This window comes from Ornithorhynchus anatinus, chromosome 1, assembly GCF_004115215.2.
Source record: "Ornithorhynchus anatinus isolate Pmale09 chromosome 1, mOrnAna1.pri.v4, whole genome shotgun sequence".
NCBI classification, from domain to species: Eukaryota; Metazoa; Chordata; class Mammalia; order Monotremata; family Ornithorhynchidae; genus Ornithorhynchus; species Ornithorhynchus anatinus.
This window is the reverse complement of record NC_041728.1, coordinates 105053824-105066076: the sequence shown is the minus strand read 5'-3', so window position 1 is coordinate 105066076 and position 12253 is coordinate 105053824.

Below are 12253 nucleotides of genomic sequence, written 5' to 3'. Positions count from 1 at the left end.
TTCTTTTTCCTTATTATGGTATTTGTTAAGCACTTACTATGTGTCAGACATCATTCTAAGCGCTGGGGTAGGTATAAGTTAATTAGGTCAAACACAATCCTTGCCCAAATGGGGTTCGCAGTCTAAGTAGGAAGAAGAACAGGTATTTAATCCCTGTTTTACTGTTGAGGAAACTGAGGCACAGAGAAGTCAAGTGATTTGCACAAGGCCACAAAGCAGATATGTAGCAGAGACAAGATTAGAACCCAGATCCTCTGACTCCCAGACCCACGCTGCTTCTGAGACAGAACTGTAAACTGTTGATTTCAATGTAATCAGCCACCGGCTAGTCAGTGATATTCCAGGAAGGTAGACTGTAAGCTCGTTGAGGTCAGAGAATTTATCTGCCAGCTCTGCTCTATTGCCCTCTCCCATACACTTACTACGAACAGAGCACCTGCCTTTTATTCTTGGCTCCTTGACTTCCCTTTTTTGTGACCTTGGGCAAGCCACTTAACTTCTCTGTGACTCAGTCACCCCATCTGTAAAATGGTGATTAAGCCTGTGAGCCCTATGAGAGACCTGGATTATGTCCACCCTGATTATCTTGTATCTATCCCAGTTCTTAGTACAGTTCCTAGCACATAGGGAGTGCTTAACAAATACAATTTAAAAAAAAACTGATGATGATGAGCCAATCCTGCTTCAGTTAATTGCTTCTACTTTCAAACAGATAAATCTACCCATCCCAACAGCAGTCCGCTAAAACAATGATGATCATCCTGATGATATGGAATTTGGTGAACACAATTCTGTGTCTGACCCATCCACACTCTTCATAATTTTGTTGATTTCAATCCTTACTGCTCTTAGGCTTCATATTTCTAGATTTATGAATCCTAATTCTTTCAGTACAACATAATTATGATAAAAAGTTCTTGTTTAAGAGCTTCCTATGTCCCGAACACTGGACTAAGTTCTGGGATAGATAAAAGATGATCTGATTGGATATTTAGTCCCACAGTCTAAATCAGGTGGAGTAGGATTTAATTCACCAATTTACAGATGGGGAAACTGAGGTACAGAGAAATGAAGTGTCTTGCCCAAGGTCACACAACACACAAATGGCTTCTAGGCCCATGCTCCTTTCACTCGGCCATGCTGCTTCACTTCATTAGAAAGCTCCCCAAGTCTCTGCTCATCTTAGTTGCTCTTTAGATATCTTCTCCACTTCTAGTCTGCCCTGCCTAAATTTGGGATCTCTTTGTTGATGTAGTGTCTTTAGTGCAAGGGTATTATAGTATCAGCTAGTGTTACATTTAAGAGTCTATTTACCTTCTTTTCAGCTGTCGTTTCTCCTTTCTCAAAGTCCGTTGGCCTCAGAAATCTAAGATGAATGGAAACTGTCTTATTTCTGGAAAGTTGCAATGCTGATTACTCAGTGGTACTCATTGGGTGCTTACTGTGTGCAGGGCACTGTACTAAACACCTGGGAGAGTACAATATAAGAGTCAGTAGACATTTCCCTGCCCACAACGAGCCTATAGTCTGTTGGGGGGAGACAGATATTAATATAATTAATTGACAAATAATTTGTAATTTATAATCCTTTCTTCCATTCAAACCTAGATCAAAGGGATAGAAGAGAAGAAACTGTCATCCCTTTTTCTGAGCATTATTTTAATTTGTCGGCATTTTAAAATTATCATGCTAAATCATGTGTGTGAAAGTAGGCATATTTTGTTTCACTTTATAGTTTCAAACTTTAATTTGGGACAATTTCAAAAGAAACAAAAGGAAAGACTTCTTTATTCAGCAGGTGTTGAGCTCATGGAATTCATTACCACTGGAAATTTGGGGGAGGCAGAAGATAGTAGTTGGTTCAAGAGTATTAGGATAAATTCATGAATAAGTGATACATAATTGGGAACTTGAGGAGAAAATAGGGATGGAGTTGGTCCTCCCTCAGCCAGGAGAAAGAAGGATGGGTGGTTATCACATGATCCTTCCAAATACCATGATGCTACTGTCACAGACAGAATCCTGGGCTGGGTGGGCCATCAGGCTGATCATACAATGGCTTTATATAATAATAATAATGTTGGTATTTGTTAAGCACTTACTATGTGTCAAGTACTGTTCTAAGTGCTGGGGTAGATACAGGGTAATCAGGTTGTCCCACATGAGGCTCACAGTCTTAATCCCCATTTTACAGATGAGGTAACTGAGGCCCAGAGAATTGAAGTGACTTGCCCCAAGTCACACAGCTGACAAGTGGCGGAGCTAAGATTAGAACCCATGACTTCTGACTCCTATGCCCGGGCACTTTTCATTGAGCCATGCTGCTTCTCTATTATATAATGTTTCATGATAGGTTTAAGGTTTTTTTAATGGTATTTGTTAAGCACTTACTGTGTGTCAAACCTTGTTCTAAGCATTAGGGTGGACACAAGAGGACACAGTCCCTGTCCCACATGGGGCTCACAGTCTGAGTATGAGGAAAGAAAGGAAAACTGAGGCAAGGAGAAGTTAAGTGACTTGTCCAAGCACACAGCAAACATCTGGCAGTCTCGGGATTAGCACCAGGTCCTCTGACTCCCAGGCCTGTGCTCTTTCCACTAGGCCATGCCGCTGCTCTGACTGTGCTGTTTCTCCAGATTCTTCTCTGGTAGACTTTTAAATGTCTACAGACTGGCACCTGAAACAATATTGCTTTTACTACTACTACTATGAATAATAGCAACAATAATAGTGATAGTTATTATATGCCTCCTAAAAGTAATAATAATAATTGTGGCATTTGTTAAGTGCTTACTATGTGCCAGACACTGTACTAAGCTCTGAGGTGAATACAAGCAAATAGGGATGGACTCAGTCTCCGACCCACATGGGGCTCACAGTCTTAATCCCCATTTAATAGATGAGGTAACTGAGGTCCCAAAAAGTGAAGTGACTTGCCCAAGGCCACACAGCAGATAAGTGGTGGAGCCAGGATTAGAACCCATGACCTTCTGACACCCCAGGCCTCTATCCACTATGCCATGCTCCTTCTCTACATATCCCATAGCAAGCACAAGAAAATCCGATTGGGCCCAATCCCTATCACACATGGCTTACAATCTAAAATGTGGCAAAAACAGTTAACTTATCCCTATTTTACAGTTGAGGAAACTGAGGCATAGAGAGATTAGGTGAATTGCCCCAAGTCAGAGAGAGGTATGATTCAGCCACACTCCTTCCCTTAAATCAATCACTTTATCGCAAAAACATCCTTTCACAATTTTAGGTTTTCTCCACAGAGCATTATTACAATTGGGTGTTCATTCTTTCAGATATCCTCAAAGTCAATTGAAATTATACTGATAAAGGGCCAGTTAATTTTCATTTTCACTTCCCTCTTTGACTATAAACAGCTTCTAAGTCAACCAATCAATCAGTGGTATTTATCAAACATTGACTATATGCAGAGCTCCGTTCTAAGCTCTTGGGAGAGTACAGTGCAACAGTATAAGCAGATATGTTCCCTGTCCATAATGAGTTTACAGTCTAGAGGGAGCAACAGACATTAATATGAATAAATAAGGAATTTATAATCAATAATTTAAAGATAAATATATAAAGGCTTTGGGTTTGGGGGTGGGGTGAATATCAAATGTCCAAAAGTCACAGTTAATGTTGGTTAAATCCTTACTCTATGCCAAGCATTGTTCTAAGCCCTGGGGTCAATACAATGTAAATACTTAAACAAATACCATCATTATTATTATTACAAGATAATCAGGTCAGACAAAATCTCTGTCCCATATGTGGCTCACAATCTAACGGGGCAGGAGAATAGACGTCGAACCCCCATTTTACAAATGAGGAAACCAAGGCATAGAGAAGTTAAGTGACTTACCCAAGGTCACACAGCAGAAAAATGGCGGAACTGGGTTTAGAACCCAGGGCCCCTGACTCACAGGCCCTTGCTTTATCCACTATGCCATGCTGCTTCTCAACTATGGGGTTAGCTGTTCTCCCTCCTACTTGAGACTGAGAGCCTCAGATGGGACAGGGATTGTGTCTAACCTAATTAACCTGTACCTTCCCCAGAGCTTAATCAGTGTATAAAACCTGATAAGCTTATATTATCACTCAATCATTGGTATTTCTTGAGTGCTTGCTGTGTTCAGAGCAGTCTACTAAGAGCTTGGGAGAGCACAGCAATAGAGTTTGGGAAACTTGGATCAAAGGCACTTCAAACATAACAATGATAATAATAATAATAACAATTACAGTATTCGTTAAGCACTTAATATATTCCAGACACTGTTCTAAGTGCTGGGGTAGATAGATTGGACCAATCCCTCTCTCACACAGAGCTCACATGCTTAATCCCCAATTTACAGATGAGGGAACTGAGGCACAGAGGAAGTGAAATGACTTGTCCAAGGTCATCCAGCAGACAAGTGGTGGAGCCAGGATTAGAACTCATGACCTTCTGACTCGCAAGCCAGAGCTCTAACCACTAAGCCTTGCTACTTCTCATATTTTGAACCACTTTTTTCTTTAATCGTTTTTTTTTTCATGGTACTTGGTTATTGCTTACTATGCGTCAAGCATTGTTCTAAGCCCTGGGATAGATACATGCTAATCAGGTTCAACACAGTCCATGCCCCACATGGGGTTCACAGTCTTAATCCCCATTTTACAGCTGGGGTAACTGAGGCACAGCCAAGTTAAGTGATTTGCCCAAGGTCACACAACAGACAAGTGGGGAGTCGGGATATCTGTTGCCGATTTGTACATTCCAAAAGCTTAGTACAGTGCTCTGCACATAGTAAGCGCTCAATAAATACTCTTGAATGAATGAATGATTAGAACCCAGGTTCTCCTGACTCCATTCTTTCAACACAACTTTTGTGTTGTAACAATATATTTACCTGACAGTAATTGTGACATTAGAATATTTTTTTCTTGAAAGAGTTGTTTGTGTTGCTTCCTTTATTGGCAAGAATAGAAGTTAAACCCATAATTCAAGATGGGGTAGGAGCTAGTGAATCAGAGTAATTAATTTATATCTGTACCAGGTATAATCCCTTACCGACCTTTAAGATAAGATTGAATTGATCCACTGCAAACTAAAAGTCTTTATCCTGATCAAAATGTAATGCCATGCTTATGTTAGGCTATGTCACTGATGTCATCCACGGTAATTTGATATTGATCAGAAAGCTAATGCTACACAAATATAGTCTTTCACTTATGGGTGTTTTATGAGAAATCATGGCATCATGTTAGAACAAATTAGACTGTCAGCTAACAGAACATGTCTAGGAGTTTTCATTTATTACTTTTCTCGCTGGTGATTTACCGACTGCTTGGTTTCTCGGTACTGATAGATTGGGATGAATCCTTACAAGCTGTAAATTGCTTGGCTTGTTGCCTTGCTAATTGCTTTAGTAGCAGGAAAATGAAGCTTTAAAATAGAGGTGAAGCCTTGAATGCACAGCCATGCTGAGCCTGAGACCCTGGAATGCAGGGGTTATCACTGGCTGCTTTCCAAGATGGAAGGGCTTTTGTGGTTGTTATATCATGAAAACCTTCCTGACCCTGGAGAAGGCAAATCTAACACTTACACTGGATTCCTAATTACTATTATATTATTAGCAGCAATTCAATTCAATTGTATTTATTGAGCATATACTATGTGCAAAGCACTGTACCGTAGTGTTTTGGAGAGTACAATACAATGATAAATGGACATATTTCTGCCCATAACGAGCTTACAGTCGAGAGGGCTTATGCGTCCAAATCACTGAACGAGCTTGCAAAGGAGTAAAAGATTCGCTCCTTGCCCTCCCAGAGCTTAAAACATAGAAGGGGAGTAAGAACACAGATTACAAACATGCAAAGGTAAAATTATAACAATAGCAGTTTTACAAAAGTAAGCAAAGAGTTTTGCCCATGAATGCTACGATGACTGATGGGACAAATGATCAGGAACACTGGATTCATCAGAAAATGCCTGTGAGGAAATATTTAAAGAAGAGAAGTGGAAATTGCTCAAGACTTAGAGATAGGATGACCCATGTCCTAATCTAGTTCTGCCACTTTTTTTTAAGGTATTTCTGTGTGACTTTAGACAAGTCACAACTTCTCTGTGCCCTAGTTTCCTCCTCTGTAAAATGAAGATGAAATACCTGTTCTCCCTGCTCTACCTTAGACTGTAAGACCCATGTTGGACAAGAGCCATGTCTACCTGATGGTACTGTATCTATCCCAGTTTTTATCATAGTGCTTGGCACACAGTAAGCATGAAACAATTATTATTATTATCTTCATTAGGTGTTCATCCCTTTCAAGAGGAACAAGAAGAGTGAGATGAGACAATAAATGAGGGTAAGGTTGGGTCACTGATGGCTTTTATAGTTTGGGAGTGACTTGGATTTGTTTAAAGGCAGAAGGACAAGAATCAGTATGTGTTTAGGACAGATTTCTTCATATATTACATGCTCAGTTTAAAACTCTGCCCAAGGTTAGTGCTCAGTCCAGGACTCTGCACATAGTAGCTGCTCATACATACTCCTGAATAAATTAATGGATTTCCAAACTGGGAAATAGCATGACTCAGTGGCTACACCAACTGAACACTGGACCATTTTCCAATGCTTGTTGAGCAGAAGATATTCCTGTCACATCATCATCAATAATAATAATAATAGTATTTGTTAAGTGCTTACAAGGGTCAAGTGCTTACCTGGCACTGTACTAAGCACTGGGGTGGATACAAGCAAATAGAGTTAATACAATCACTCATCCAATCCCGCCTAGATTACTGCATCAGCTTCCTTGCTGATCTCCCAACCTCCTGCCTCTCTCCACTCCATTCCATACTTCACTCCGCTACCTGGATTATCATTCTACAGAAATGTTCAGGACATGTCACCCCCTCCTCAAAAATCTCCAGTGGTTGCCTATCCACCTCTGTATCAAACAAAAACTCCTTACCATAGGCTTTGAAGCACTTCATCACCTTGACCCCTCCTATCTCACCTCACTTCTCTCCTTCTATAAACCAGCCCACATACTTCGCTCCTCTGGTCCTAACCTTCTCACTGTACCTCGATCTCTCCTGTCTCACTGCCAACCCCTGGCCCACATCCTACCTCTGGCCTGGAATGCCCTCCCTCCTCAAATACACCAGACAATTACTCTCCTCCCCTTAAAAACCTTACTGAAGGCACATCTCCTCCAAGAGGCCTTCCCAGACAAAGCCCCACTCTTTCTCATCTCCCACTCCCTTCTGAGTCATCCTGACCTGCTCCCTTTGCTCTCCGCCCGACCCCGCCACCCTTCAGCACTTATATATATCTATAATTTTACTTATTTATATTGATGACTGTTTATTAATATTGATGTCTGTCTCTCCACCTCTAGTCTGTGAGCTCACTGTGGGCAAGGAATATCGCTCTTTATTGTACTGTACTTCCCCAACCACTTAATTCAGTGCTCTACACACAGTAAGCGCTTAATAAATACGATTGAATGAATGAATTGGATACAGTCCCTGTCCCATGTAAAGCTCACAATCTCTACCCCCATTTTACAGATGAGGTAACTGAGGCACAGAGAAATGAAGAGACTTCCCCAAGGTCACTCAGTAGACAAGTGGAGAAGCCAGGAGTCATTGCTGCTGGATGTCAAACAGCATGCAGTGTGTCACCCCAACAGTTTCAAGAAGGGTCAGTTCTTGGCCCTCTTCTGTTCTCCATTTACACTCACTCCCTTGGTGAACTCATTCGCTCTCACAGCTTTGACTACCATCCCTACGCAGATGACACGCAGATCTACATCTCTGCCCCTGTCCTCTCCCCTTCCCTTCAGGCTCGCATCTCCTCCTGCCTCCAGGATGTCTCCACCTGGATGTCGGCCCACCACCTAAAACTCAACATGAGCAAGACTGAGCTCCTAATATTCCCTCCCAAGCCCCATCCTCTCCCAGACTTCCCTATCACCGTGGATGGTACGACCATCCTTCCTGTCTCTCAACCTCGGTGTCACCTTTGACTCGTCTCTCTCGTTCACCCCACACAACCGATCCGTTACCAAGAACTGCCAGTCTCACCTTTACAGTATCGCCAGGATCCACCCTTTCCTCTCCACCCAAACGGCTACCTTACTGCTACAGGCTCTTGTTATATTCCGGCTAGACTACTGTGTCAGCCCTCTCTGATCTCCCTTCCTCCTCTCTTGTCCCGCTCCAGCCTATTCTTCACTCCGCTGCCCGGCTCATCTTCCTGCAGAAACGTTCTGGGCATGTCACTCCCCTTCTTAAACACCTCCAGTGGTTGCCTATCAACCTCCGCTCAAAAGAAAAACTCCTCATTCTAGGCTTCAAGGCTCTCCATCACCTTGCCCCTTCTTACCTCTGCTCCCTTCTCTCTTTCTACTACCCACCCCGCACACTCCGCTCCTCTGCCACCCACCTCCTCACCGTCCCTCGGTCTCGCCTATCCCGCCGTCGACCCCTGGGCTACGTCCTCCCGTGGTCCTGGAATGCCCTCCCTCCTCACCTCAGACAGTCTAATTCTCTTCCCCTCCTCAAATCCCTACTTAAAACTCACCTCCTCCAAGAGGCCTTCCCAGACTGAGCTCCCCCCTTTTTCCCTCTGCTCCCTCTACCCCCCTTCACCTCTCCGCAGTTTAACCCTCTTCTCCCCCCTTTCCCTCCCCTCCTCCCCCTCTCCCGTCCCACCCCCTCAGCACTGTACTTGTCCGCTCAAATGTATATATCTTTATCACCCTATTTATTTTGTTTATTTTGTTTAATGAGATGTACATCACCCTGATTCTATTTAGTTGCCATTGTTTTTATGAGATGTTCTTCCCCTTGACTCTATTTATTGCCATTGTTTTTGTCTGCCAGTCTCCCCTGATTAGACTGTAAGCCCGTCAAATGGCAGGGACTGTCTCTATCTGTTGCCGACTTGTACATTCCAAGCGCTTAGTACAGTGCTCTGCACATAGTAAGCACTCAATAAATACTATTGAATGAATGAATATTGATTTCTTAAGTCTCTTGAACGCATTCCTAAAACTCCAATGAAAGTTGAGATTTAGCCAGAAGTTCTAGGAGAATACTTGCCTTGTGCAGCCTCCTTTCTGCTGTTGCTGCCTGAGAATCGGGCCTAAATGCCGAGTGACTCCCACACTCAGACACGCTACACAGGTCCTGTCTAGAGCCCAGTAGTGATTATGCAAAATAGACTGTGTTGGTTGCTGGATGAATTGCTATAGTGAAATTTCCTATCACATGAGTTGGATTATGCAACTCTATTGGTGGGGCAGTAACAATGTTGAAAGAATCTGTAAGAGGTTTAACCCACAGACCAGGTGGTGACTGGTGAAAATTCTATATAATGAGGTCAATGCCATCCTTGGATCAACACACAGTGGTCCATCCAGCCTTGATTCTGCTTCTGACAATGACATCAAAGCAAATGCAGGAACCAGGGCCTGGCTATCTTAATAATGATGGCATTTGGTAAGCGCTTACTATATCCCAGGCACTGTACAAAGTGCTGGGATGGATACAAGGAAATCAAGCTGGACACAGTCCCTGTCCCAAATATCGAATGTCCCAAATGTCGAATCCCGGCTCTGCCACTTGTCAGCTGTGTGACTGTGGGCAAGTCACTTAACTTCTCTGGGCCTCAGTTACCTCATCTGTAAAATGGGGATTAAGACTGTGAGCCCCATGTGGGACAACCTGATTCCCCTATGTCTACCCCAGCGTTTAGAACAGTGCTCTGCACATAGTAAGCGCTTAACAAATACCAACATTATTATATGCGGCTCACAGTCCCAATCCCCATTTTATAGATGAGGTAACCGAAGCACAGGGAAGTAAACTGAATTGCCCAGTGTCACACAGCAGACAGTGGCGAAGCCCAGATTAGAACCCATAACCTTCTGACTTCCAGGCCCACGCTCTACCCATTAAGCCATCCCGTCAACCATCCCCTTGACTGGGGAAGGGCCATCCAGTGCCCCTGCAGGTTTCGTGGGTTCTAGTCCCGGCTCTGCCACCTGTCAGCTGTGGGCCTTTGGGCAAGTCACTTAACTTCTCTGTGCCTCAGTTACCTCATCTGTAAAATGGGGATTAAGAACTGTGAGCCCCACATTGAACAACCTGATTACCTTGTATCTACCCCTGTGCTTAGAACAATGGTTGGCACATAGTAAGCACTTTAAAATCACCATTATTATTATTAATGTTATCTCCCCCTATAACCCGTGAAGGACTTCTTGTCCATGCATGTAACCAAACTCCGATGAACTCATTGATATTATTGCCTTTCACCAACTTCTCGAGATAACAGATTCCATACCCCTCCCACCTGCTGGGTTGATCACTGTGCCATTCCTACATGAGGTCATCTCCATGATTCTCAGAGATGTCTCTGCAATGGAGATCAACTCTTCGAATTCACAGTTCAAGCCTCCTCCGAGGTCAATGGTGCTTCTGCAAAAACACACAAGCTGCAGGACCCTACTGCTCTGCTGAAACCCTGTGGCCCAAGTCATCTTTAGGAGTCATTAGGTGTACCCCCAAACTGGCCCACTTTCTGTAGATTTGATTCACTGCCAGGCCAGACTTAGTTGGCACCTTTGAAGCCGTGGGCCTGGCCTGACCTCTACCAGTCTCCCCAGTACACTGCTATCCTCATTCCACCCGAGTTCGCGAGGGCTTTGGCCTGAACGGTTGCAGTCAAGGACAAGGCAATACACCACCCACTGAGGAAGAAATAACTCTGCAGCTACAGCAGATGGAATTAGTAAATCTGAGGAAGAACTTCAGTGCATTTTGGAGCTCTACAACCCTCTAGGCTTTAATTCCCATCCTCAAGTTGGGACACAGAGTCATCATTTCCATCAACTGTATGCCAGCTGCAATACTCAGTAAATGGCTATAAAACCTAACTCATCTATATTTTAAGGAGCTGGAAATCACATCCGTGGCATAAGGAAGCACAGCTGGAGCCTATAGTACCACCTACCAGAGGAAATTACAATAGTGAATCAGTTTTCTCAGCTGAGTGTCACGCTGGTGCATTCTGGTTGGTAGAGTCAGAGTTACATTTTCATCCTCAGTGTTGATGCACTCCTTTGGGAGCAGACCACCCATTTCCTGGGCTATGACTCATACTGGACCCATGTTTCCCAACAAAGAAAATCAGAGAAGCAGCGTGACCTCATGGATGGAGCACGGGCTGGGAGCCAGAAGGTCATGAGTTCTAAATCTAGCTCTGCCAACTCATCTGCTGTGTGACCTTGGGCAAGTCACTTCACTTCTCTGTGCCTCAGTTACATCATCTGTAAAATAGAGATTGAGAGTGTGAGTCCCTGTGGCACAGGGCCTGTGTCCATTTAGATTTGCTTTATCCCTCCCCCAGTGCTTAATACAGTGCCTGGCACATAGTAAGTGTTTAACAAACACCATGACTACAATTATTAATTTTCAAGACTAAAACTTGGTGGACTATTTCAGGGCATCCAGTGTTTTGGGCTGGTGGGCTTCATTATCTTATGGAGCCATATGTTTCTAGAAATGGGCTCGGGATTGCACACAGACCCTTCTCATGCCTCATACCCTCTCCTGTGGGTTAATAGTTTGGAGGAGAATATCAGAATCAAGGTTTGAGAAAAGGAATAAAGCAGTAGCCTGGTCACCTATCCCTGACTCCCCAATAGTGTGTCTCTACTGCCCCACTCCAATTATGCACCTCTCTGGCCCCTTTCCCCCCATGCCACAGTCCTCTCTTGCCCTCTGTTCTCAGACACCCTCACCTCACTGGCCCCGCTCCTCACCTAGCACTTTCTTTTCCTTACCATTGGCTTTAAAACACTCAATCATCTGTCCCATCTTACCACATCACTGATCTCCTACCACATCCCAGCCTGCAAACTCCATTCCTCTAGAGCCAGCTTACTTACTGTGCTCTGATCTCATCTATCTCACCACCGACGCCTTTTCTATGTCCTCCCCCTAGCCTGGAACTCCCTCCTTCTCCACATATGCCAGACCATCACTCTCTCTACCTTCAAAGCATTAATGAGGTCACATCTCCTGCTAGAAGACTTCCCCAATTAAGCCCTTTTCAGTAATGATAATAATAATAATAACAGTGATGATAGCTGTAACATTTAAGTGCTTACTATGTGCCAAGCATTCTACTAAGCACTGGGGTGGTTACTAATAATTTTGGTATTTGTTAAGTGCTTACTATGT